This window comes from Emys orbicularis, chromosome 3, assembly GCF_028017835.1.
Source record: "Emys orbicularis isolate rEmyOrb1 chromosome 3, rEmyOrb1.hap1, whole genome shotgun sequence".
NCBI lineage: Eukaryota > Metazoa > Chordata > Testudines > Emydidae > Emys > Emys orbicularis.
Window position 1 is genome coordinate 24,538,839 of NC_088685.1, and position 6,901 is coordinate 24,545,739.

Below are 6,901 nucleotides of genomic sequence, written 5' to 3' on the forward strand. Positions count from 1 at the left end.
CTTGACTCCTGTCTACAACAAACATATAGTAGTTAGGTAGATGACAGGCTGTTAAGTCTAATCCTTTTAAAATTAGATTTGTCCTATGTTTCTTTTAAATACTCTAATAGCTTATTATATTTTCATTTTTTTTCATATTTTATACTTGCATATACTTCATTTAACGTATATGCTTAGTTAAGCATATTATTTCATATTTATTCTTAAAGCCTCAGCAAGGTTTGGAAATGAGAACAGAGGAAGGTCGAAGGGAGTTGATATCTATGAAACACAGTAGTCATGCTACCTGTACCTCTTTCAAAATACCCCAGGACCCTGCTAACAATTTACCCCATAATGGTAAGTGATTATTTTTGCACTTTAGAGAACTGTGATTTCAGAATTTTTGGTAATCCAAGGAGTGTTCATCCATTTATGTATTTATTTATTTATTTATTCATTCATTTGTTTATTATTTTAACTAAAATGTTAATGGCCTTTTTCTTTAGATGTATATGTTCACTTTTACAGAGAAGCACAATAACGTTGTTTAATCAGATGTTCTTTGACAAGGCCTGCATCTGCACCTATTGAAGTTAATAACAAAATTCCCATTGATTTCAATGGGAGTAGGATCAGGACCTATGCAGGATTTTTTTAACATGGAACAGGGTGACAGTGAGAGATATGTACCTGAAAAGCGCACTGACATTACTGAAAGTCCTTTCATTGATTTTAGTGTGCATTGGATCAGGCCTGGTAAGCAGGTGTCCACTGAGAAATACATATGCACAACATGAAGGATCATACTCTGGAAATTGTTTGTGTTTTGTCCAGCAACATGATTTTGGTGTGGAAGCTTTTTATAATCTGTGCTGCTGTTTGCATGGCAGATGTACCTGGTAAAAAGGAGAGGCGGAAGAGGAAGAAAATGAGGAAAGAGACTTGATGGGGCTGTGTAGCTGACAGTGTGAAAACCAAATAGCACGTGTGCTGATTAGCTGCAAGAGTTCTGCTTTCTGTGGTGATGCACTGAGCCCAAAGCAAAGAGAGGATCTAGAAGAATCCCAATAAATGGGAGAAGAGGAGAACAGGAACAGTGAGCTGGAGAGGAAGAGGGAGTGTGTGTGTGTGAGTGTGTGAGAGAGAGAGAGAATGAACCATGATAATGTGTGCAAGAGCTGGTGTTGAAACAGAATTGCTGTTTAAAAACAACCCACTGCCCTTGATCACTTAAAGAAAACTATTGAGTAGGTTTTAGCCCATTTACATTAAACCCTTCACTGTCCTGTTACTTATCAAGTTGTCATGTTGTATGACATTATAGAATTAGTCAAAATCCATAAATGACCACGATTGTGTTTAGATTCTATAGAGGATCCACCCTTTATTCCAGCCTCCATTTGCAATTTAAAATGTGATGTGTGCAGATGTGCTCATTGACAGGTTAATAATGTACAGAAGGTGGGTGGTACATGCTAAAGTGGCTATAAATCATAAGAAAGCAGTTGTTAGATCTACAAAGAACAGCACCACTCACCCGCAAATCTTCTCTGAATCTTTTTAACCCTTTGCAGCTGTTGAAGTTGGATTTTTACCTAACACAGTGACATTTTAATGTATTTCAGCTCATACGCAGATCAGTTGGCTCCAAAGGTGAAAATTTCTAAAGGAGATTTTAATTTACTTAGAAAAGTTGTGTAACTTTTCCATTTTTGTGGTGGGCTACAGTTTAGTAGCCTGTATGTTAAAAGCACGATCCTTTTGCTATAACTGTATTTTAGCCTGAGAGATATTGTTGAGGACATTTTTCCAATCTGCAGTTTGGCAGTTTTTACCATTTTATTACTTAATTTCTAATATTGTAAACCAAGTATCTAGATTAAAGTTAAAAAAAATCTGTTTTTTATAGTAAAGGGCATATACTTCTCATCTTCAAAGGGCTATTTAAAACAGAAAATATCCAGTAATGAAAATCAAATTGTTCTACCTTAAATGCCAAGAGTCTGTGAAAGGTGTGAGATTGACACCACTGGTGGCTCTTTATCCACAGAACATCTAGAGCACAGCAGTAACTATAAATGCTTCCCTGTACTGCCCAGAAAATATGCCTCAACCCTGATCCATCTTGGCAAGGCCACCTCAATGGGTGAGATGATAGTTATTCAGTCTCTGTGCCTATTCAACTCTGTGCCTCTGATGAAACTGCTAAAAAGGGTTCCAGTTACTATTGGGTGTAAAATGGACGTTTGTTCCCAGTTGGTCTGACATCACAAAAGTCATTTCACATAGGCCACCATCAGCTGTTAACAGCTTCGAGTCATTACCAGCTACACTCACACTGGAACCACTGAGCTAGAGGTAAAAAGCTCCATACCTCAGTAACTTGAACCACACAGTCCCTGTTGCCAATGTATTTGTGTAAGTGTAATCTTATCTAAAACCCTGAGTGCTTACATGTTGGCTTTCACCCATGCTGTAGGATTTAAAGCATTAGTATCCCTTAAAGAAGCTACTGCACAGAAATACTGTATTTATCGATATATGTAAAAGCAATTATCCTATGGTCTAAGCACCTTTGACACAAATTAAAGATACAGTTAATCAAAGTAATACCAGCAGCTAACCTACTACCATAAAACATCCCCCTCCCCAGACAAGTGTCCCATCTAGCCCCTTCCTCACACAGAACCAGAGATAATAAACGAGCCTTGCAATATGCCCTGAAGGTGAACAAAACAAAGTTAGTTCAGAGTCAGACACATAATTGTGGGCTTTTTTCCCGTCACAGAGGATATTTTTAAGTGAGGCCATTCAATAATACACTTTAGAATTTGCATATCTTAATGCTTACATATCAGTTAAGAGAAAATATAGGCAATTTATGAATGAGGCTAATAAAGCAAACAATGTCTTCCCTGAAAAGCAGCTTGTTAATACCATATGCATAAAACTAACAAGAAAATACTTGACCTTATTGGGAAAACAAATCTAGTAAGGATTAGGATTTAGAGGATGGATTAATTAAATACACCTCTACCCCGATATAACTCGACCCGATATAACACGAATTCGGATATATCACAGTAAAGCAGCGCACTCCAGTGGATCAAAGCAAGTTCGATATAACGCGGTTTCACCTATAACGCGGTAAGATTTTTTGGCTCCCGAGGACAGCGTTATATCGAGGTAGAGGTGTATGTAAATAACAGGTGAAATTCTAGCCCCATTGAAATCAACGGCAAAGCTCCCATTAATTCCACTGTGGCCAGGATTTTACCTGAAATCTTTATTTAGCAGCAGAAGATAATTTCCATTGCTGAATAAAAAGAGAAAATATCTTAATGAAAGATGTAAGAGAAGTTAAGGTTGGTAGACTCAGAATTTCGCCTACCTTTTCCTATATATCTGTCTGCAAACTTTGCAATGTTCATGTAATGTTGTTTTATTTCCAAAATGAAATGTTTTATTTTTTTTCTAATAAAAAATATTAAAATCACTGGCAACAGCCGAGTAACTTCTGAGCAACCCTCCAGTAACAAGCGTGTGTTAGAGAGAAAGAGAGCTGGAGGAAAAAGCTTTTCGGCAAGGAAACATTTCATTTTCAGGCTTCCACAGGGATATTGTGAAACAGTTTTTCAAGAATGGGAAAATCTCTCAACAGTGTTTTTTTAAGGAAAACTTTTTATTGAAGTTTTTATTTTGTTAGAATAAAAGAACACATGCAGTGGGCAAATGACATTCACGTGTACAGCTGAGAGTCTAACAGCAACAAGAAACAGATTATATATGGCCCAGTTCTGTCGTGTTTATTAATACAACTCCCACTGAAGTCAGCTGGACCGTGGCCACATTAGCAAACCTTGTAACCATATTTCCCCACTAGTGCAGCTTCCCCAGTGGTAGTAAGTGGTCACTGTAATGTAGACAGGGCTCAGATGTTCATACCATTGTATCATCTAACCTTATGTCGTATTAATGTGGAAATGAATAGTTATACAAAATGCCATAGGAAGGAGAATATATCCCCAAGACTACAATATTAATCGAGCATGCCCTCCTACATGCATGCACAATTCCAAGGCTGCTTGTGCACTAGCATACTTTGGCTGTAATTCACCACCAAAGGTGTCAGTGTTACTGGTATGAGCGGTGGAAGGGCTAGTCTAGGTAAAGGGTCAGGTACATAGTGGTAAAACTGCCTGAGCCCTGTCTTAATTACATCTTCCATTATTGCTACCATGTGTGGAGCTGCACAACCTGACCAAGATTTTCAAAACTGTGTGCGGAGTATGCCTGAGGTTAAGCTACTAAATAAATGGCCTGATTTTTCACTGTGTAGCTCCCATAAAGTTCTATGTGTATTCTTTTACTTTCTCAGTCTTTGAGGGCTGAACATCCATAACTCACTGAAATCAATAGTGTGTGCAGGTGGCCATCACCTTTGTGAAATTGCCTCTTTCATCTCTGGAACCTCATGCCATTTTCTAGCTCATTCCTTATATGCTTTTAAAATGCCACATTTCTTTCTCAGCACCAATGCTTCTGAGGAAGGCGTAATAAGAACCCATGCAGCAGGCAGATATTGGACAATTCGCTTCCCCTCCCACCCCAGGAGGTCTGCTCCTGATCAGTAATAGACTGGCTTAAGCCCTGAAGCATGTGGTTTAACATTCCTTCCAAAACTGTTGTTTTTATGATAACTCTAGATATTTTTGTTGTCTATCAAACTTGTCATTTCACAGTGCATGGTAGCTTCTGATATGCTGCATCCACTACCTAGATCAGTCTCTCTCTGTTTAACTGATTCTTTAAGATTTCAAATTTCATCTCAAAACCAATCTTTCTGATATATGACTCCCAGCTCTCTAATAAGATTACTGAATTGTTATTCTTCCTCATAGGAAGTCTTCTGGGAGCAGAAAGGAAAGGAGCCATGTAATTATGAATAGGGTGGGAGATGAATCCATGAGGCGATCCCGCTATTAACATGTGGTCCTCACTATGAAATTGATTGGGAAACTGACCTACATAGCTTATCTGTATTGATATAGAGAGATTATGTATATGCAGGATTTGAAGCTTTGACTTACATCCTGCACTCTTAATTGGGCTCAGTGGGCCAAGTTGATTGAAGCTAATGGAGCAACACCATAGATGAATTTGGCCCAGTGCTTTGTACTTATCTGTTTATATAATCACAAGTATCCACCCAAATTATAAACAAGTATTACAGCTGACAAGCAAGTATGAGCTGAATGTTGGACAGTGTTTTTATTGCTCAACTAAAGCTACTTTATTTACTATATCTTCTGATCAACAACAGCCTACTCCATAATAATGCAAGGAGAGGGTTTTTGTTAACTATGGTCTGGAAGGGTCAAGAATACATCCTGTAATTCTTTCGTGGATCAGCCCCTGGGACCTTTTCAAGGCAAATTGAAGTTTTCAATATCTAAAAGCACAGACATTTTACCTAATAGCTATTCGTATCTGCAAGGGAGTGCAGATATGTAAGATTCCTCATGCCCAGAACTGATCTTCACCGTGACTGATCAGGCAAAAAGCTACCATGCTTAGGGCAGTAATGAAATTGAGTCTTTTGTCTAGTTCTGTTCATCCAAAGATTCCCAAAGACTTGGTAAACAATTTTTCTATCATACTTTGATATATAATTAATGTAATTTATTTTTTCTCATAGTAACCACATTTATGGATGTGATACTAGTGTAATAATTACAGAGCTATGTGTATTTATCATGCTCTTTTGACTGCATCACCTGCCCTCTGCCACTAATCCATCTCCACCATGATTATTTTCAATATTCCAAACCACAAGCCAGAGAAAATCAAAATTAAAAAAAATCAAATTGTCACAGAAATGATTTTTCCTACTACTCCTAAATGCAGAATTCTGACCCTCACAGCCAGCTATATTACCATGGTCTGACACCCAGGACAGACTAGAGTCAGCCTTGCACCAGTGCCTGTTTTCTATAAATAAAAATGTCATGACTGTAAAGTCTGTTATCTCATGGCCCCACGGGCCTAGAAAAAGTAATCTTACTATTAAGAAGGAGCAATTCCCAGTTTCCAAGGGGAGTCAGTGCTCACTTCTAGCCATGCAGGAGATGAGATATCAGAGTTTATATTTCAGACATTTTATGTACATAATTTTTAGAGGATTTTATGGTTCCTCCTCAGCCTTATATAGTTTGACACATGGTAACTAAAGCTTTATAGGCAAGGCATTATGAAAAATAGTCCGAATAACATTTTTAGAAATTATAAGACAATTGCAAGAGAATTTTTCTGTGATGTGTCACATCCAAAAATTCTGAAGATATGAATAAAACGCATCCAACCTCATGCTAATAAAAGCTTTACATGACACTCTGTCACATGTTCCCTATACCTATAACTCCCATATTTCACCTGCCTACTAACCCTCACCGTCAGATCCAGCTGTTATAAGGAGTTTGGAGATGAGTTAAATTGCTTATCACCAGTAAAAGGGACAGTACTATAATCTAACTACATAAAGTATATGGGATTGGAGTATCACATTAAAGGGCTCAAAAGTGGTGACAGTGTTAGATCAGTAAACAAAGAATAATAATAAAAAAACCCACAAAGTTCAAAGTGATTCATTTTATTTGGACAAACTTTTTAAAAAAGGCAAGTTTTCCAGAATCAGTCTCTTTATTTGATGTGAGTAATTGATTTTTATGAGGGAATTTGAAGCAAGAGATACTTGAACTCAGAACAACGTAATTTCCCCCCCCCCCTCTCTTTCCAAAAGAGTCTATCTCAGTGAAAAGGTTAGTTTCCTAATAAACTATAGGTAAAATCCTGGTCACATTAAATTCAGTGGGAATTTTGCTATTGACTTCAATGGAGCTAGGATTTTATCTTGCAAGTC